The 23,284-nt window shown below is 39.5% G+C and overlaps 1 protein-coding gene across 1 annotated transcript in view; it reads right to left on the reverse strand.

Moving 5' to 3' along the window:
• The window catches only part of LOC137284594 (glutamate receptor ionotropic, NMDA 2B-like), a 108,199-nt gene extending 103,997 nt beyond the window's left edge, over window positions 1-4,202 (reverse strand). Inside the window, exon 1 of the mRNA XM_067816475.1 lies at window positions 4,149-4,202. The gene's annotated coding sequence lies outside the window, so the exon portion shown is untranslated. The remainder of the gene's footprint in view (window positions 1-4,148) is intronic.
• Between the last annotated feature and the right edge of the window lie 19,082 nt (window positions 4,203-23,284).

Raw genomic sequence — 23,284 nt, forward strand, 5'->3', positions numbered from 1 at the left:
CCATACATTAAAAGTACACGTATGCTACGAGTAAAACAGTGGAAAGCTTTAATTTACTTAGAATGTTATGGGACTTAAGTACCCTCTCGGGAGGACAATAATTTTACAGTACTTTAACCCCCCTTTAGGATACCGCCACTATCAATCTCAGTTACAATTCAAACTTCCATTTGTAAACTATTTATCTATTTACAGCTCAGATAACAAATCTAACTCTTTTAAAAAAGCAATAATTAAATGAGAACTATTATTAATGAAAAGATCCTTCAAAGTTCGTGATGTAAAATATATATCCCTTGTGATGGAACCACAAAGAGAGATAATACACAGTGTTCCTTGCATGTAACATCGCATGTTGTAAATAAAGATTTTTATTAAACAAAATATCTGTTCAAACATTTCACTGCTTTGATGATGCTTTAGCCATTTGCTTCCCCATTTCAAGCCATTAATTATGTTCCTTTGTTGTGTACATTCACATATCACGTGATGCCAAATGCATAACTCCATTGTTTGGTTACAATCTTTTACATGGGAACCACATGATTCAATTTCTGCTCCCTGTTGTCGAAAGCTTTCAAAGACTTCTTGTAAATCAATCTTCCCTCAGTGGAAGATAAGCCCGCCATAGAAACGGTGTCATATATTAAAGAAAGAGAATTACTTCCAATTCTACGACAATCCGCGAATTTCTTATGTCAAAGTGTACAAAGCAACGTTCTGCGTGCCACAGCACTAAACTTTTTCAGTAAAAAATCATTGCCTCCACGTTATAAAATCATTTACTGGAAAACAGTTTATCCCCTAAATACAGATAGGAGGATATCTGAAATACACATTTTTGTCCATTTTATAATTAATGGATCTGTGAAAAACACCCTAAGCATAAGTATGTCTTATTAGGTAAAACTAATAAGACCTTTCCACACTAATATGAGTGAGAGGTTGCGTTTAGCTTTACGCTGTGTTTGGCAATATTTCAGCAATATTCCAGCAATATTCCAGCAATATCACGGCGTTAGACCAGAAATGGCACACTGCCATGGGATCTCCCCTAATACAGGTGCAAAGGTTCTATTCCGACTGTATCATGAAGATTTGTTTATGAATCACTGTCACCTGGAGATGACAGCAGGTGTTCACGATAAGGCAGAAAGGTGTGTATCCACCCTCTCCCCTAGTCGCATCCCATAACAAGGCGGAGAGGTATGTATCCACACATCACACCCCCACACCCCTTCAGTTTTTCGATACAAACATAAGCAGGACAGATATTTATTACGATGTGTGCTGCTCGTCTACATTTTTCAGCGTAAAGGAAGTGGGGAACTAACTCCAATAAATATACAATTGTGGAGCACAGTCTTGCTCTCCAATGCTGAAAAATTGTGATAACATTTAGTGTTTATAAGCAAACCTTATAATTATTGTTCTTAATGATAAATCAACGGTCCCTTTATGATATTCAGAGGTTAAAAGTAGTGGAAGCAAAACCGAAAGCGATTCGAATATCTTTTTAACGAGAGCAAGATGTTTCCTGTGTCTTTTTAATGAAACTGGGACACTCTAATTCTTTTTCCAGAGCGGTGTAAGAATTATTCCAGTGTGTGCGAAGTTTGGATACTATTGAATGGGGCGGAAAATTATACCCATAAAAAGACAGGCGGCATAATAAGAAAATTGAAAATATTTGAAAAAAGCTTCATATAAAAAAATATATTACACAGTTAGGGCATTTTAACGTCACACTAAAACAGTCTAGCCTTATCTCAGGAGAATCTAAGACATTTTTGTCAAGTGAATGATCTGTTTATAACTGCGTTTCCTGTCGCTGGGATAGAGCACTGGAAGTCTACACTGAATGAATGCGAACACATTCACTCCATTAAGGTAACACATCATCAATCAATGCATAGTATCTTGCTATCATCAGTAGCATTCAACTACGGGACGATGAAGGTATATGTTCCATGAAAAACCATTGTCAACAGCTGACGCTGATCATCTCGGCAGTAAAGCAAGTTTATGGGTTGCGTCCTACCAGAATCCCTGGCGTGATGGTGGTACGCTCTAGCTGTCCTTGAGCATCTGTAAGATGTTTTCCAAGGTATTGGTGCTGGGCTCTTCACTGACATGGCTTGTTATGTATGGGTGTGCCAAGATTCTTGTACTGATTGCTTGTGTTGATTGAATTGGGAAGACTCCAAAACAGGCTCATGAAGGACAGCTATTGTTTTCTTAGTGACCTCTTGAATTTTGTTAGACCGTTCACTAGACTTTCATTAACATTGGTCAGACATGGGAAATGGTTACAAACATACTTAATCTTTCCCTTGAAATTCTCAAAGTGATTTGTGCATGAGCCAAATTGGTTTCAGAACCCGTATTCTGCCTACGCCACTGAAATACTATGCGCAAAAGCTGCACACGCAAAATACATCCTTGTTAGACCCCTGCTTCTAAATTTGTTGTGCTTCATATGTATGTTAAACTGACTATTTACGTGCATTAAGTACCAGTAGTATGTAGAATTATTCCTGGCAACAGCAATGATATAATTCTTACATGAAACAACTCACACCCACATTGGAACTATGTATGTGTTGCCGTGAGGATACTGGAACCAGTCAGATACCATGTTTTGTGCATTTGCACCAATTCATCTTTTCATAAAATGTATCTTTGACAAAATACTGATGAGATTTAGACATCAACATTTTAGAAATCGTTCGATAAGTAATGAACTCGCATTCCTTTGACAAGAAACACAAGTCTTTTAACATCGTCGTGGGAAAAGCATGAGACTCACCGCCGCCAATAAACTCTTCCAACAAGTACTGAATTGAATCCAGAGGTTTTATTAGCCACGCGCTACTGTGGCTAGATGGCAATTCTGTGTAAAACATGTAGCTCGCGATACTCTGGGACCATAAGTAGACTTTTATCACAAATTATGTTGTAAATGAAACTACTTAAGTAGCTCGTCTTCAAGATTTAAATAGTAGCGAGGGATATATTCCTTTTTTTCGTTCACAGAGAAACTTTACTTTCAAGTTATTTAATCATGGTATGTAATAACAAATCTAAGTAACGGTGTTCTTAAAGAAATGAATTAGCATATATTTATAACGAAACACTGCACAGAATATATTCCATCCTGTTTTACTGTCATCTGATGTGTTCTAAAGCTTACTGTTAGTGGAACGGGTGTATGGTATGCAGTGAGCTGGTATGGTCTTAGAGAGTCGCTGTGACGAGGCGTGTGAGATTGATGTGGGAGGGAAATTCGAAACACTGTAGATATAAGATGTATACCACTTATACCACTCGAAATGGTTTATAATGATTTATCACCGGCAAACATAGCCATGTAGACCTAGATTCAAACTCATAATTATAGGTTTCCGAAAAACGAATTGAGCTCCCCAACCCCCAAGCACACACTCACACACTTCCCCTCCCTCCATTTGTCATTAAACGTGGCAAAATTGTAAAATGACTCGGCTAAGCACTGATTGTATTTATCGCAGATCAGTTGGTAATGTAAAGAAGATTATACCAGTAGTTTTCAAGATTTCTGATCTAACTCAATCGCCGACTGACCAGCGCGACGCCATGTTCGTTTGTAAACCCTGAGCACCTAGCTGCCTGGTCACTAACGCCGCGTCTCTATCCGAATATGACCAAAATGGGTACCGTTATTCTAAATCAAACCGTTATCATTATTCGTGAGAAAACATGCCTGCATAACTGTCCGATAGCATACAAATCTATACATAAACCAAATGGGCGGCCATTTCTGTTATTATGCAGTCCTAACAGTTGATATGTCATAACTTGTCTTGTTTCCGATCCAGGTATCAGACTCAGATTCAAGTCAAATATACTGTTTGTTATGCCCATATTTCACTTGCGTACTTGAGTATAAATTCGTTGCATGTCCCAAGCGGATTGTTCAGGAACCTACCTACATGTGCAGTCTGGACGTTTGTGTCCAAACATTGACCTTGAAACTGACTGCACACGAGACCAGGCAACTCGTACACCCTGAAGACATTACAAATTTGTAATACTCCATATTTTACCCGGAAATAAAAAGCAGGCATACACGGTTTCTATATGGTTCTGTTCTAACAGTAAGAACCTACCTTTCACCGGGAGTACGTGTATTCCGACTGCAATTGACAACGTTCATGCCAACACAACTCATGCATTTCTAACCAATAAATACAGGACCCAGCTGTTGTAGTGACGGGATATGTATAACTAGACAGAGCAAAACACATGCGTGTGTTATGAATTGTGGAGGACTGCTTGTTTCATGTATTTATGATGCTATAAATTTGTGATATTCTTTCTGCTGATACAATCACTGAAACAAATTACATCCATATGATTTTGACACCTAGGATCTGTGAATCATGACTTTGCATCCAGAAATTGTATATGAATGAGTAAGTTAGTTTAGTTTTATGCTGTATTTTAGCAATATTCCAGGATTACAATGGGACACACGAAATGGAGTTCACACATTGCACTTATGTGGGGAATCGAACCCGGGTCTTCGGCGTGACGAGCGAACGCTTTGACTACTATGCTACCCCACCACCCGTGCATATACATGACCATATGTCTTTGAACTGTACGTCTTACAAAGAAATTATATATGCATGCACTTATTTTAGATTTATTGCGATGTTATTGATGCAACATGGTCATACATTTTTAAATCAAATAGGTGAATATTAATTTAGGTCCTGTACGCCGTATGTTTGTTTACAAGGTATACGGTAGGCGCATATAAATAGGTCCAATTTTCAACTGATACAATTCCCAATTTGTCGATACACATTCTAATGAAGGTGTTGCCAAAGTGTCCTTGGTTATTATTTTCATAGGTATTTTTGTCAAATTATAATCGTAACAATGAAATTGGTACATGCATTAAAGGACAATACTATGTGACCTTTATCATATATCGGCATATCGGCATATCGGCAAGCCATATTCACATCCTCTCCGCTGTATAAATGTATGAATCAAACATTCGATATTATATTTGAATAAATTAACCGACATATTTTCATTACTGTGGACGTTCAGTGTTTCAGCTGCTGTGTATGCAGCATCATGTTTGTGTCGCAAAAAGCCTGAAAGATCAAAAGTAGGTATGTGAACTGTCCGAAAGAAACTCAAATTAAAAGTTGCTTGAAAAAAAATTACACAATATCATTTGTAGTTGGAAGAACATATAAGGTGAATGAATACGTTTTTACGCCGCTTGTGCAATATTACAGCAATATCATGGCATGAGAATACGGAGATTGGCTTCACACATTGTACATCGAACTCGGTCTTCGGTTTGAATCACTAGGCTATCACATCATCACGGGGTATAAAAGGGATAACCCAGCGTATAGTGGACATAGAGTAAGCACACTGAATGTTAATCCTGCATTATTAAATGTCACCCGCGTATGTCTGCACTAAAACAAGTCGTCGTTAGAACACTATATCTTCAACACGGACTAAAATCCCATTTATATTTCACTGCATTATTTCCGCAACTGCCATCACACAAGATTTGAGAGTACTTTCATCATTCTTATAACGTTCAGTGGACGAAATATGGTTAATGATAATTCATTTGTATAGGGCCCAATATCTATCTGACTAATTACTCTCTGGACGTTGATTCTGATTATTACCATCCCGGATAACCCACGCTATGGTCAAATGACTATCCACCCGGGTACCCATTTTGTTGCAGGGTGAACAGAGGCAATTTTGAACAAACGCACTTACCTACGGAGAGACCACATATATTATATGTGCTTCGTTGTGTGGCAGGACTGAAGTTATAGAAACTCTCAAGAGTCAAGCAACCAAACAGGGTTACCTATCCAAGTACTGTCAGAACTCGACGTCGCTTAAATTCATCCGATTCGTGACCCGACTTCTACGCACAGGACCACACAACACCACTTCTTGTCTTTTCAAAAGCAATAACAGGTCAACGTATTCATCAACAATGTAATGCAATGATCACATCGATCGCGCTGTGTAATTAAGAATACGTACTGTGATGACAAGCTATGCTATATACTGAGCTCTGGATATAACGGAATTAAATGGAACACTAATGTTAGTTCGTTATAACCGACGCAATATATCATTGTTCGTTGGAAGCGTAGTTTAGCGGTTAGTGTGATCATTGCTGCGTTTGGGCGATGTTGTCCAATTACCGGGAACAACCTCACACCACTAAGGCGAATATACATCCGTCAAGTAGGTCCTGTGAAGGTCCAGGTTAGAATTGGTTTTCAACAACCCATGCTTGTCATAGGAGGCGACTAACAGGATTGGGTGGTCAGGTTCGCTGACTTGGTTGACATATGTCATTGTATCCAATCGTGTGGATCGATACTCATACTCACTGGATTGTCTGGTCCAGACAGGGTTATTTACAAACCGCCTCCACATAGCCGGGATATTGCTGAGTGCGGCGTTAAACAACAACCCAATCGGGCCTCGAGGATACTCAGGTTAGAGTCAGTTCCCAGTAAAATGAGTCAGAATGATGGTCTTAAGTGACATAGTGTCTTGTTTGGTAGCGTTTCATCGTAACACGAAGACGTGTATCGTAACTGATTGTACCAAGCACTTGACTGCATAGGCCAGACCGAATAATTAACAAGCCGCCATGATGCAGCTTGAATAATGCCGTGTGCGGCGTTGAACCAGCAACACGATAGGAATGTTAATAAGATTTCCTGCTGTGTTGCAATGTACACGAATTCCCCGTAGGACAAGCCAAGAATGAATTTATCTTACAGCCATGTTTTTAATTTACCTAATTTAAAAACAAACGGAACGTGAGATTCGAAGCGTTTGTTTGTCGCCATCTTGCCAGACAACAATTTGTTTGTGTTTAGGCTCTTCACATCAAAGTCATTGTTAATAAACATTACGCGACGCCGTTTCGTTGTAAGGAGCTTGCGTTTAAGAGAAGGTCAAAATTCTTGTAGCCATGATGGCGGTGTTTATGTATCTTTCAGCTCACCACTGCAGCAGGAAATTTGTCTGAACGTCATTTGCAAACAATACAAGTATGTTTCATTTATTGACTGTAAATATTTGTACATATAAAATAATTCTATAAATTCATAGTTTTCCGCGAAAGGCTTGTATAGGCGTGTTCTGAAGTGTTACAATGATTGGGAATTTATATTTTTAGATTGCTTAGAAATTTTAGATTATATAGACAGGGGTCATTTATTAGGTGGGCTCAACGGGGTATCCGGGAAGGTTTATCCGGAGTATGACTAAATCGTTGGGGGTGGGGGGTGGGGGGTGGGGGAGTCTCAAAAAGCATTACGCATATTCGTGACGGGCAAAGGACAAAGGACATGTGTAATTAAATTTAAGTGGCTATGCACATTTTGTTTCAGACAGATTCTGACAAAAAAATGGAAGAATCTTCCGAAGTTATGGAAATAATTTTAGGGACATTATTGTCAATACATCACCACATGAAAACCATCTGATCCACCTACCCTCGATGATAAATGACCGGCATCTCTGGGTGGTATGGCGTCATGCAGTAATGTGCAATCCAAGCGCATGGGATGAGAGTCTGTAATTCATTGTTCCCACCCTCGATGTTGGCATTTGTAGTATTTAGCGGAAAGCATGCTATCATACATAACCACTGCTAAATATTTTAAACCTCTTCAGAGTGACCGAGAGGACTGGTGTCTGGTCGTCTCAGGTACCCGATATTGTTACACAGAGCTCAACCTCGCCGGGGTGCAAGAATATAAGACTTAAACAGATTTACGTTATAGGGACTAAGTAATACCAAATATAGTGAGTGTGCTGTGCAGCTGCATTAGGTACACGTGTCAATTATATTTTTCCCTATGGAAGCACCTTTGGTGGTCAACGTACTTCAATCGTTAGGTAGGATAGTTGGCTGGTTGTCACCCACAGCAATGTTCCAGCTATATGGCTCGGTCTATGAATAATCGAATCTGGGCCAAACAATTTAGTGACCAGCAGCATGAGCATCGATCTATTGGGATAACCATGAGATGTGTCAACCAAGTCAGAGAACGTGGCCACCCTATCGCGTTAGTCGGTTCGCACGAGTTACTGCACATACATGTAAATGAATGACTTCATAGCACAGGAGAGCTGTACAAACATGTCAAAATATACCAAAACAGCTCCTCAGGGAGACACATTACCACTAGTCAACATCCTAATTCTGTCATGCACTTCCATCTTTGAAACACAAGTTTGCAAACTGGAATGACCAATTATCGTTCACTGTTCATTAATTTATTGCCTGCAGATACATTTTTAAAGATAAAAATGATGACTAAGAAAATACTTGTTTCAAACTGATAGTACTGATTTTCAAGAGCATTTGTCGCGATCTACAAAGAACTTCAAGTTGCAAATAACAGTGTCTCGAGCAAGTCATTCACTATGCTCTCTAAACTAATGTTTTTCACTTAAATGTCAACAGATCCCTCGTCGTGTCAGTGACATCGGAATGTATGGCATAGCTTTTGTTACTAATGCAAAAAAATAAGAATATTATTCTACAACATTCTGTGTGCTGTACTATTTCTTCCGTGGTAATGGTATTTTACACAATGTGTATTGTACATTCATTGGTGTGTAGTTTATACATGCAATGACATTTTTATAAGAACTTTTGGACGGCAGCTTGATGAATCGTACACCCTATTCATCAACTAGTTGCCTCAAATGTAATGATTAGACTGTTTAAACGTTCCTCTATGTAGCTAAGTAGCTAGACGTGCAGACGCCTCTAAGGTAATAATTAATAGTTCAAATGATAACTTCTACAAAAACATAAACAAGCATACCTCCAACAGACTGGCGTCCTTAGATGCACTGTCCCTTTATCCAGACTTGTCTCATTAAAGGATAGAATTACTAAAGATCCATGGGTTTAGCATTCAGTGCAGTCTTGGAGCAAGGTTACAAAGTAGCAATTGCCCGCCAAATGGCCTTAAAATTTCATTTTAACTTAATGGTTATAATAAAGATACATTCCGTAGTGCATATACCAACAATTCAACTTTTACTTTTAACGACAATAACATTTTTTAAAACCTTGAATTCGAACCCGATTTTAAGTTTCTAATCACTGTACACACCAATCCTACTGAGGGACAGATTTCATATTTGATTAGGACTGACTGGCTACGACTAACAAGATTAAAATCCATTACATAAGTTCACGGTATATGTCAGATTCGCTGGCTCTGGCATCCCACTCACTTGGGAATGGATACGATGAGGTGAATCTATGCTAGATCCAATCCAGATAATGCCACAACACTTACACGTGTTTCAGGTATTCATGGGGGATCCTTCTAGCGTGAACACAAAAATATTTATTTGGCGTTTATGTGATGGCAGTGAGCACTATACCCATAAGTGAGTTTGAATGATGATAGGTCACTGTGAATCGTTCATGACTTGAAAAGTAAACCTTATAAAACATTTTGTTTTACTTCCTATTTGGTAGAGATACTTTGAAATATTACGTTTTGACACAAAAATGACAGGTGTATATGTGACTTCAATTATTGACCTGTCCTTGCATGTATGTGTAATGCTATCAGTTAGTTACGCCTAATTGTCGCATACACTTTATCATCTCTAGTTGTTAGACCCGAGGACTTATGACTTATGACGAAAACCGATATTGAAGGAAGAGATAGACAACGTATTCTTCGCCATCATAGGAACAAATATTCTGCTCTTATTTGCAATATGTTTAGCATTCCCTTTGATGGCGATCGCTTAAACATGAACTCCTTATTTTTGTTAATTTTAAGATAAACAAATGTTTCGTATCTCAGACTCCGTTCAGATGGCAAGCAAAAAAAAAAAAAACATGACTGTAAGATACATTCGTGCTGGGCTAACCCACGAGGAACTCGGCCATATGGCGCACTGAGCATAAAACCACGTTTACATTCCTATCGTTGTTTCTTGTTTAATACAGCTCTCAGCAATATTTCCATAATGGACGACCCATGAAGGTCCCGGGGTAGAATAGGCCTTCGGCAACCCATATTTGCCATAAAAGGCAACTATCGGGTGGAATCGGATGGTCAGGCTTACTGACTTGGTTGTCACATGTCATCGGTTCCCAATTGCGCAGATCGATGCTCACGTTGCTGGTCACTAGATTGTCTGGTCCAGATTCGATTATTTACAGACCGCCGCCATATAGCTGGAATATTGCTGAGTGCGGCGTAAAACTAAACTCACTCACTCAGTTCATTCCGTTGTAAAATGAGTACTTGTGAGGATGTGCTGGCAGCTAACAGGCAACACGGCTGTAAAATACCCAGGGAGTTGAAAAAGTACGATAGTGTTAAATGACCGGGGATAGTATTGTGCGTGGCTCCGTGAACAGGCAATGTGCCTGGATGTGAGCGCCATATAAACGGACTATTGCTATTGCCACGTGGTGCCTAAAAACCAGGGATCGTAATCGGACTCGAACGTCAAATCATCGGATCCTGACACGATCAACTAGTCAACCCTCTACAGCTAAATGATATTTATAAACCAGCTTGGTCTACTGTGCTCACGTTGAAGATTTAACGACGGAGTCGACCTGGGTTTATGCGTGTGAAGATCACATGTATACGTCACCTTATGATTTCACTGAATATGTTGTTAGAACTGCATGCATTTCACATTACAGCTGGTTTCCTGGGAACTGTTCTGAGCTTTCAGCTGTTCAGTATGACAGTAATATCTTATAACACCATTTTATGGCATTACATGCACGCGACGGAATAGGTTTTCTGGTTCCCACTTATTATCCACATAAATGTCAACTGTCTAATACCATAAAGTAGCGACGTGAAAGTCTGGTACTTCGTTCGAGGTGTGCGTTCTATCAAATAGTATCTGCCGACGTACCTGCTACATCAAGGTATATTTGTACATACACGATTAATTGCATAATATGAAATAATTGCCTTTCTGCTTATTCTGGCCTTCTGATAGCTCTTTCTGGATACACAAAAATAGCATTCCTTTTTTACTTCAACCATATCGTCACCTTCATCCTCATCCTGCTTCAAATCCTCATTCTTCCCGTCTACTTCGTTCCATCCTCATTCTCACCCCATCCTCATATTCTTTGCCATTCTCATTCTGCCATTTCCTCTCTTCTTCAGTATTATTCTCATTTTATCGCACATGCTTCCTCTCAACATTCTTCATCTTCATTTCTTCCTCATTCCCATCGTCATGCTCAATTTCTTTTTAGTTCTCTTCATTCTCCTCTTATTTCCATTCTAATTTTCAACATCACTTTCATCTTGAATCTCATCTTTACTTTCCCATATTTCTTTCCTTGTTGCCCTCCCTCTTTCTTACCTTCCGTTTCTTCTTATTCCCATCTATAACTTCATTCTCATTCATCTCCATCCTCATTTTCCCCATGAGCTTGCTCTTTCCCATTTTCTGTCTCATTCTCATGCTCAGTTTCTTCTCCTTTCACTTCCTCTTTTCCATCCTCATCCTCGTTATCGTCCGCTTCCATTTCTAGAGGCTTAATTACAGGGAATCTGTTTCGCAACATTCTTGGCAATAAAAAACTGCTCATTAGCTCTAAGAAGTGTGTTCAGATTTTACGACGCATTCGAAAAAAAATTCCCTGTGCCGTTAATGTAAATAATATGCTGTAAGATATCGGTACACCAGTTAGCTCATAGAAGTAGATAAATGTTTCAGCACGTATCAGATGTTCATCCTATCACGAGCATTAAAAACACCAGCTGCAAATTAATCACGTTTACCTGTCTAACATTGTTAATGTACAAGAAACATACCCTACAATCACATTTGTTTCTCGTTGCTTTCCTGTACAGATTGTTGTTATCTTTGTCGATCCAGATCCATTTCGGATTCATGCCTACTGTCATGAGACTCCTAATGATACTCAAAAAATACTGCATGTCTGAGAATGCCGTGTGATGTACTTGTATAAATGTGTTTCAACAATTTCAGTGCCCTCTTTAGAAAGTGAACGTATTCAGGTTTAAATGTTAGAGTGATACACCAGCAGCCCAGAGCCGATGGCACGTTTAGTTCTGTTTAGCACAATTCAACTGTTCACGAATGCACTGAACTATGCGTAATCTGAAAAGGGATCTCTGGAAGAGGAGTACATCCCGGACTAATTATCTGGAGAAGAGAATGCGTAGTTGTATCACGTACGTATGGGAAACGTGCAAATTGGTATTGTTATGTGTGATACAGAGAAAACAGACTGAAAAACCTGAAACAAAATCGCAGCAAACCGGATACGAAACAGCGATCGCACAACTGTGGACAGCGAATTGCAGCGAGTCAAACTCCAAGGGCAACGCCCCGACCCCTATTCCATATCCCAAACACACACTCGCGTGCGCGCACGCATACACTCACAAACACAAACACACACACTCTGACACATATACACACTAACACACAGACACTAACACAAACACATACGATAACACACTTGCCATGCCTGTTCCAAGGGTCCAAATCGTTAATTTGTATCAAATCCGCGTCATGCCTGAACCCTTCCTATCGGGATTTAACCCGTGAAGTTTCGGGTTAGAATTCGGCTTCAGTAGCCCATGCTTGTCATCACAAGCGACTGATGCGACCGGGTGGTCAACTCACTGACTTGGTTGATACGTGCTTTTGATCACCGAAATTGTCTGGTCCAACCTTAGATTGCCGAGTGGCGCTAAATAACAAAATAACCAGCCAAATAACCAAACCTGCCTTCCTGTTCTTTCCGTTTCTACTCAGTAAGTTACAGTAAACCTGTTCGTTGAAACCCATGATATTGTAAAACCGGACTATCCAGATTTATATGCTTCTTTGCATCTAAACCATTATGCATAAAACATTTTGAAAAATAACTGTCATATCAAACTGTAAACACCCTTTATGGTACTGTGTTTTCAATTTATGGATTGATGAATTATGTCCCCTCCATGGCTTGTGTTGCGTTTATCTTCGAATAAAAATGTTGGGTCTATTCAGTGGCTACATGATTCAGAGCGTTAGTGAGTCATGTGTAAGTGATCTCAACATCAATCGGCGAGATCCGGGATGGAATTGGTCTTCAGCAAGCAATGCATGTCGTAAGAGGCGATTAACGGGATCGGGTGGTCAGGCTTGATGACGTGTCAGTCACGGGATTGTTTGGTCCAGAGTCGACTATTTACAGACCGGCGTCATATAGCTAGAATAGTGCTGAGTGCGGCCTAAAACTAAACTCGCTCATTCACTCGTAAGAGGCGACTTGCGGGATCGGGTGATCTGGCTCGCTGACTTGGTTAACACCTGTAGTGTCCTGCGACATTAAACAACAACCAAGCAACATGAATAACGAAAGATACTTGGTACATTAACCCCTAGACGTGCTTTCATAGAGAAAAAATATATTTGACACCTGTACACATCGTATGATGAGTCATGAATGAAATTTATGCATCCATATACATTTGTATTGTCATATTAAAGATGAATTCTATACTTGGTCCAGTGTCAACGGAAAATCATACCACGGTATGTTTGTGCGATCAAATATCAACTGTTTTAATTAATATATGCTGAACAGCAAAAGACAAACATTATTGGCAAAATTGAAATCTCATAATAATATGCGTTCATATTTATGTCTTCTATTCCCCTAAAAACCGACAAGAGGCCTGGGTTGTGTTTCTTTCGCTGTTTGTACACTACAACTTTTAAGAGCACCAAGAGAAACACCTGCAGCTCATGCAGGGCCAGACTGCAGACTGAAAATATCTTTATCACCTGGGAAATATTTGTTAATTATGTGGCGAGTCGTATGCTTAATCAAGTAATCAAACTTGAATATGTAATTATGCTAAACGGGTGGTATCATCTTAGTGTAAGGAGGTAGCATCTGATTGAAACAGTGAAATATAGGCTTGATCAATAATTGCGTTATTAGGCAATACACTATGGCTATAGTGAGATGAATCCTTGATCAAATAATCTAGATAATTACGGAATGCATATTATCTATGGAGTTGTGTACATGTACGCTGGACAGGTTATCCCGTTTAAATGGATAATGTATTATCCCTATGGTGAGATAGATACTTCATCAATCAATGTGTGTAAACAGGAAACATATTCCTATCGTTTTGCATGTTTCTTCAACTTCGACACAAAGGTGTTTTGCTGTGTCGAAGAAGACACCTGGTCTTGCGTATTCATTCAAATGTGTGTTTGTGTCGAACTTCGGATAACTCAAAGTTCTTGCCTGTTCTGCATCTTCGACACAAATGCGTTTAGCTGCATTTATAACATTCTCGAAGTAGAAGGTCCTAGGTATTCACGTTTAGTTCAAATTGCCGTTGTGTCAAACTACGGATAACTCGAAGTCTTTGCATAAGTCCTTCAACTTCGACACAAATGTGTTTAACTGTGTTTATAACACTAATGCCTGACTAATCATCTGTGCGTGTTGCCAGATATACGCCATACTATACGACAAGACACACGCTGGCTAGTGAGCCGATTTGTCTGTGAGAGGACTTTAGTCAGTTAACAAAGGCGTCTGGGAAGATAATGATAACTGCAGTTCGTGTGGAGAAATACTGCAGATCAGTTACTCACTATAGAGATGGAGGACGAGATAAGCCACCAACACAAACCACAGAATGTAGACATGGTAACACACACAATGAATCTGTGAACGGAGAAGAATATTCTGATCGATCTGTGTCTTCACCTGATGATATAAACAAAAGAATGAAAATGCCCAGCGTTGCAGGTGGAAAAAGTGCAACCAATAGGATACGATATACATGCCTATTCATTTGATACTTTTATAGTATTTGAGAATGAGAGTGCGGTGATAATATTTCATTGTATGGGTCCTTTTGTCTGTTAGTTTTTCATTCTCTACAAGTCACACAGATTCCCATTAAAAATACCATGTTCGTCATTTGATTTACACTGTTGGAAAATGATTTATGGCAGTTAAATACTACCATGTATCATTTGTAAATTATAGCAGGCTTAATATATGGTGAAAGAAAACATTTTTACCGTTTTTTTACTTACACTGAAATATGGAAACATCCATCGTTTCATTTATTGGTGCATTTTGCGAATGGGCGATGTCAGTGGTTATTTGACTACCCTATCTGACTGCCTTGTGATTCTTCGCATAATTAGATAAACGCTAACTGAGACCATCAGGAGAAACATGGCGGACATATACCAACCTGTCAGCCTGTGTCGATCCATTTATCAAACATTTATTATGTCAAAGATATATATGTTGAAACATGAAATAATCTTCACCAACGCGTGCATGTGGTAAGTGGCGACTAACAGGATCAAGTGGTAAAAACTCGCTAACATGGCTTGTACATGGCTTATGTAACCATGTATATAACAAGGGTCTTGACAGTTACCGGACTGTCTGCTCAAGACTTGCAGTTCGAATATTCCTGTGTTCGACGTCAGAGAACAATCAACAAATTTTTACATTTTCACAAGAACGAATTGATCTTCAGTAACTCATGCTTCTCATATTAGGTGACTGATGCTATCGGGCCTGGCTGACACATGTCATCGGTTCCCAATTGCGCAGATCGATGCTCATGTTGTTGATCAGTGGAGTTGGGAACGGACTAGACTCGATTATTTACAGCCCGACGCCATATAGATGGATCATTACTGAGAGTGGCGTAAAACTAACCCATTCACAATTCTCTGCTAAATCCATATGATATTACATAGTTGATTTTACGAGTTATACAATATCATCAGTATCATGGTCACTAGTAAATGGTGATTACAGCACGTGCTACCGACAAGGTTAACGAATTCTGGCCCACCACGGCATATATGTAAAATGATGCATATCTGTAGAACATTGTCCAGGCGTATGCTTGTCACCAAATCAATAGTTCTGTATTTGTTTCAGCACACGTTGAGTCATTACCTCGGTATTTCTGTTCATTTTCACCTGGAAGGCATTGGTTCCCAGAGACACGGATGGTTTTGGTGACAGCAACAAAGCTTACCGATTCAAACGGTTGGGTTCTGTTGAAAGGCTTCACTGGAACGTGCACTGCCATGGTGCCATGATATCTAATTGAAGAGGCTAAATTCAATTGTCTGGATTGAAGCTCGGGGTAAGTGTCTATGTGACCAGATAAATCGGGGCACTTTAGAACATTTAGACGGCCACGTTGCTTCCATCTTGCATGTTTGGTTTATATCCAAACATGGATGATTGTTGCTGTTGGGAGACCATACGTAACAGAACCCTTTCCAAAGTTCCTCCTGATCAAGAATATTCCAGAATAACCCATTCCATTACATATTAGGGACAGTGTGGAGATTCTTGTATATTGGAGATGAAAAAAATGTGTTTGTATACATTGTAAACACTCTACAGCAAACTTGTTGCAATAAAAATATTGAACAATCTGAATGATTCCCTCCCTTTTATCCATGCCTGTCCGTCTTAGAAGCATTTTACGACTGTGGAAAATCCGTCAATTTGAGACTGGCTGTGGACAGTCAGTGTTACCATGATATACTTAATGAGTTGCCTCCTTAGAGGAACAGTCAATACTATACTGACGATGGATCTCATGCTTTGTTTGTGTCCAATTCATGTACTTTATAATAGAAAAATACATGACATCAACTTCTATGCATTGTGTTGAAAACCATTGCGTCTCATAATTATGAACTAATAACATCGACATTTTTCCTTGAAGTATATGTCCATGCATACCTTGTGCGTCTTAATCCTTAGATATTGTTATAAAGGTGAATATATTTAGGAGCATATGGATTTATAATGAATAAATTTGATTCTGATTCCGAATCCGAGGCCCACTGTACAACACATGGAGTATATTGATACTGTGTTTAAAACTCCTATCAATTTGTTCAATTAGAACTCTTTGCAGGTAGACCATGCTCACTGATACCTCATAAGGTGTGTGCTGTATCTTTATAAAGGTTCAACAGATACAGTAGGTAAGATGTAAGCTGAAGTCTCAAAAGATACAATAGCTTATTCAGCATGGGAAACTGTACGATATACGATGTGTTTTGGTCGAGTTAACAATTGATGCTTTTTACTCGACTATACTTAAAATGTATACGCTCAATGGGACAAGTCTACCGATCAATCCGGAAAGGTGAAAGGTTATGAGACCATCCTGGTCCACTAAAAGTGCGAGAGCTGTTATTTGTATAGCAGACAAAGAGGTGTGGGGCTGCAAACCCCCAAATAGCAACAACAGAAACAGGAACAGCTGAATCATCAACACTGGACTCAACAACATCAGAAACAGCAACAACAGGAACAGAAACAAAAGAAATGGGAACAGCAGACACATCGACAGTGGAATCGTCAACATCGGAAACTGTAGCATCAACTGAAAGAACAGAGACAACAACAGAAACAGGAACAACAGGAACAGAACACAAGAAACAGGAATAACAGACACATCAACATCAGAAACAGAAAGATTAGCAACAAAGCAATAACAGAAACAGTAACAACAACAGAAACAGAAACATCAGCAGCTGACACAACAATAACAGACACGGCAGCAACACAAACGGTAATAACAACAGAAACAACAGGCACAGCAACAGCAGAAACAGCAACAACAGAAACAAATGTTACAACAACAGAAACACAAACCAATGACCACAGTGTTCTGGCAGATCCGGTCAGACATCAGCACCCCCCCAACTTCCGTACCTCCTGGCGCCTACACTCTAACCCTACCATTAGGATCTCAATCCTTTCACATGTCTCTCAAATGGATGACGCATGTGTCTATCATATCAGCATCACAACCCATGGCAACACTTCTCTTCCACACTCCTTGAAGTTCAGACAAGTGTGCATCAAAAGAAAAGTTCAATTCACCACAGTTCATAAAAATATACCACTTCGTTCTGCTTTAGCTCAGCGAGTTACAGACTTCATGTTCATTCTCACTGACAAAAAATCCTGCATAATGACTAGCGCTTTGTTGTTTCTTTTCGGAGTGTAACTGTGTTACATGTTTTTCAGTCATGCACAACTGTCGAACGTACATTTTCATTGTTTTTATTTTGAGCATAAATGACACATGGCACGTTTGTAATTGATATTATATTACGTTGTTTCCTAATTGAATATGTAATGAGGCAAAACGCGTGGCATCATCACGATAATTGAGATGTCAGCGTACATATCATCTGATGTATAAAAATGCACAATGTTAGAGGACAATATCCTTCATACGGCATGAGAAAAGACAGAACGTGTTCTTTCCCCGAATTCACATCTAATATAACAGCTTGACTGTATTACTCAAAACATCTTCAACAGTTATGATGACCGCGGTGGTGTGTGGTCCTGTGCATGGAGCTCTGCTGATGTTAAGAAGTTCGGTTAGTCCTCAGATGGGTGACCGTATTTGGCAGCTTGACTCCTGAGAGTTTTTAGGACTTTAGCCCTGCCCCACAACGAAGCACATGTGATACAGGCTCGTGAGTTTGTTCAAAATTGCCTCTGTTAACCTAGCAGAAAATGGGTACCCGGTGGTTTAAGTCATGTGACTATAATCTTATTGCTCCTACCAGGCAGCTTGGGATATCGGGGTAATAATATGCCTGCTTTGACTGTTAGAGATATGGGCATTCACATCGTGAGTGGATATAGGCTCAAAATGATCCCAGATGGTTTGCTTCCAAAACTTCAAACCCGATGCGTTATTTTATACCGGAACGTTAAAAACAAACAAAACCATTCGTCTAGAGCCTAAAATTCAAGGGATCTTATAAGATATAAGTAATTTAGATTACACTGGTGTATATTGTAAGGCCATATGGGTGTTATGACGAGATATTGAACGTTCTTCTAACCAACAAACTACCAACATCGACTGAGTCATGTTTGCAAGGAAGATAACAAAGAAATGATACCGCTCATTTGGAACATTTGGTTGCTCCTAGTTTTGGAAACACTCGGATTATACAAAGTGAAAACACAAGACTCTAGTCTCAGTCAAATAAGGCTTAGCTTCTTGGTAGAATTCATGAAGGAAAATTGGGAACAAATTTAGTCATTACCACTGGTATCGCACAGCATGTCAAAGGATGTGCCAGAAGGAAAGTTCAACCTGTTGAATGTGTCATGTTTGGGCTAAATCGCTCCAAGATGCTGCTATTGGTAAAAAATAAAACTGGGAAACAGAACCACAACACATTTAGTAATTACCCCCTTTTATCGCACAGCATGTCAAAGGATGCGCCAGGAGCAAAGTTCAACCTGTTGAATGTCTCTCTGTTTGGGCCAAATTGGTCCATGGTGCTGTTAGTGGTAGAATGCATAAAAGAGAATTGGGAAACAGAAATACAACAAATTCTGTCATGATGGGTGACGTCGCAGCGTGTGTCAAAAGTGAAAAAAAGATGAACTTGTTGAATGTCTTTCTGTCGAGGTTAAATCCGCCCGTGAATGCACAAAGAACAATGAGGAAATACAACTGCCAAAAATTCATTCTCCCACAGCATGACACGAATGCAGTTGAAACTAACGAGGAGATGTTTCTGCCATAACTACACAGCGGATGTGCTGCTGCTTGTACATATATTTTTTCGCTCTCATTTATAACCTTTATCGTTAAAATGTAATATAATTTCTCTCTTTTCATGATGTCGCAACTGAATATCCTTGTAATGTCACTGGCAACTCAACCGTGAGTTATTTCAAACATTGCCACTTCAGATGGAAAGTGTCGTAATCTATTATCCGGATGAAACAACAACGGGGTGCTGAGATTCAGCGATAATCGCTTTGTATCTTCGTGCTGTGGGAAATGTAAAACAAAATTGGAAAAGCGAGGAGAATGGCATGGTTTGGAAACACATTCTGGGTCAATGTTCTGCATCTCTACATCCATGGGCTAAATAAACATGGCATATTACAATGGACCATGAAGAGAGATGTGCCCATGGGAGCATACTCTGAGCACCACCCCTCCCCCGTCTGTTCCTTCCTACCCTCCCCCTTCCTATTATTTAAACCCTTCGAGGACCTCGAATCACGAATACGACAACCCGTGGTGATGGAGAGGACAACAGGATTATCTGACATGTCGAGCTCTTTAGATGATGTGCATGAACTGCTGTGTGGTATCTCTTGGGAACCAAACCCAATTATTAGAACAAACTGATATCTCACTATCCAGGGGAAAAGCTTATGGGTCAGTACTTTAATTGTTCACGTGGATTAAACCTGTTCGAGTTCATAAATTAGAAAAATGTGAAATTTGGTACCATGTGAGGTTGGAAATGCAGTATCATATTATCTCATATAACGGTCATTACATTTCAGATGTTTTATGTGAGAGATCTGTTTCACTCTTTGGATGTGATACTTCAACATATACAAGCAGCTAGTATCTTTCTCCTGAAATCTATATTGTTCAATGTTGTTTTCACATTACGGCAGTATTACGTAAATCATGTCACCTAGTACACTTACCTTTACCCCACACCCATGGCCTGATGTAGACGAATGCAGTAGTGAGAAGATCCTGGCTCATGAGGACACAAAAGTGTTATACAGACGAAGATAGGGTTGAATCATACATATTCGGAATTTGAAAACATGAAGAAATAGACGAACATGGAAATGAAGATGTGAAGAAAGCCATTGTTAATAAGATGGAAAATATGGATACTTTTGCAACCCCCCAAACATGAATTTTGACCATGGTAAATGCTTTATATTCTCTATATCTTTCCCGAATTACAAAAAGCAGGTTGAATTGCGAGTGATGGTCATTTCCGTTAAATTACATTTTGACGTGCTGTATATATAATGCAAAATGAGGCCAAGGACATGAAGATAAACAGTAATTCAAGAGATGGAGAGGGGTGGGGTCGTCAGAATGAACATTTGGTAGGGACATAACGATGAAGACGATGAGTTGCAAAAACACTGTATGACTAGAATGGAAATATGTGAAAGGTACGTATGGCAGATATGATGCTAATTTTTTAATCCGTAATGATATAATGGTGACAATATGGATCAGTGCGTGCGTGTGTTTAACTAACCAAGCATCATAATTCAAAAACCCCTTAAGGTCCGAGTTAAAATAGCCCTATAGCAACATATACTTGCCATAAAAGGCGACAATGCTTGTAAGAGGTGACTAAGAGGCGACTAATAGGCGACTAAGAGGCGACTTGAACCGTTGACACACGTCATCGGTTTCCAGTTGCGCAGATCGATGGTCATGTTGCTGATCACTGGATTGTCTGGTCCAGACTCGATTAATTACAGACTGCCGCCATTTCGATGGAATATTGCCGAGTGCGGCGTAAAAAAAACTAAACTTACTCAATCACTTATAATTCAAAGTATGGCCTGAAAAAATGAATAATGATATTTAACCAAAAGCAATGACCGATGTCTCATCAGACCTAATTGCCGGAATATGAGGGACGGACCTAACCTGGATCTCTACTGCCTGTAGCAGTGAAGGAGATTAAAGGTTAGCAATGTCAGTCCCCCACTCAGAGTTGTTTGGAACCCCTTGTTGGCTTCTTAAACCCTGTAAAATCTATAGAAATGACATTTATTGCAACATATGTTATATTTGAAATTACACATTCACATTACTCTGGAGGCACTGAATGACATTCACCGAAGTCTATGGTCGGGTCACAGAATATATTTAGTCAACTCGGTACACTCCATCAAACTTTATCATCCATTCATCATTATTAATGGACGATATAGACGTCTGGATATTCTCTGAAGCTTACCCATCCCTGACAGTACAGCATATATAGAACACACCTACTAACCAAACTATTTTAATGTTATATTCTTAATTAACGATTAATAACCGATCTGGGAACTCAATGGTTCCATGTACAATTTATTACAGTTACGGATTATTGTGCCAAATTCCAAGTTAAACCATGGGTGCATATTCATAAATCACTCTAAGGGATATTCCGTAATCATATCGCTGTATTAGGGTTATGTTCTCGTCTTCTGGCTATCTGAGAATACATCGACCCTGGAGAGGAATTTAAGGTTTGTGCATCAGAATACGTGATGGCCAGATGGAACACGTATGTTTGGCCCAGACCCAAAACAAGACGGCGTTTGATAGACTATTACACGTCATCTGAGTACGATAAAGTACGACTACATTAACCATGACTGCGGATCCCATCCAAAACACTGCTGTTTACGTTTGTTTTTGTTGTGTTCCGTTTTTTTTCAAAAGTAATCCCTCCCTCTTCTCTGATTGTCAATCGGAGGGACAGTGCCTTGAACACCAAGCCGTACTTTCAGCATCGATATGTCACATGCCCCCATTCAGGTGCAATCGGTCGCTTGAAAATTCCAAATTACAGAGTACTGTAAATATGACCAAAGCACTTTCAACGCTCAACGTTTGTTCAAAGAGGCGGCTAGGGCTGTCAGGCTCGATGACGTAACCATTGGCGTAGACTGATGCTCATGATATCAGTCTGCCATACAGCTTGAATATTGTTGGGTGCGGTGTTAAATAACAAATCAACCAACCCAACAAACAAACAGCCGAGTACAAAAAGCTACGATTGACCTCAAATGCGGGGGTCATATGTTGCAAGTCAATTTTAAAATAACAGCTGTTGCCCCAAAACTATGATAACATATGAAAGTATATATTCAATGGTTTCGGCAAAGTTCAACGGTCACAGATGTGCAATAGTCCAATCCAGTACATGTTTACATGTTCCAGTTGCAATTAATTGATTGTTTGTTATTGATTGACTGAATAATGATTGTCGGTTACTGGGGTGGCCACTTTTCAGAGTCACTGATTCAATGAAGCTCCAGGCATGATATTATTCGTACGTGACAATCACATAGAACGATTTCAAAGGGTTTAGAACTGCTGCCACAAACTGCTATGAAAGACGTCTTTCAAATGATACGACAATGACAGTGAACGTTTCTAAACGAACTAAAACGACTACCCTAAACTGTATGAAGGCATTCTGATGACACGACTGTCACAAATGACCTTTCAGAAATGTGCCTTTTTAGAAAGGATGATATACATTCTGAGCTGTAGCTGAATTCACCCCATTGACACCAGTCATAGAGTAAGACCGACTCGTGACTCGACAA

Source organism: Haliotis asinina, chromosome 5 (genome assembly GCF_037392515.1).
Source record: "Haliotis asinina isolate JCU_RB_2024 chromosome 5, JCU_Hal_asi_v2, whole genome shotgun sequence".
Classification (NCBI taxonomy): domain Eukaryota; kingdom Metazoa; phylum Mollusca; class Gastropoda; order Lepetellida; family Haliotidae; genus Haliotis; species Haliotis asinina.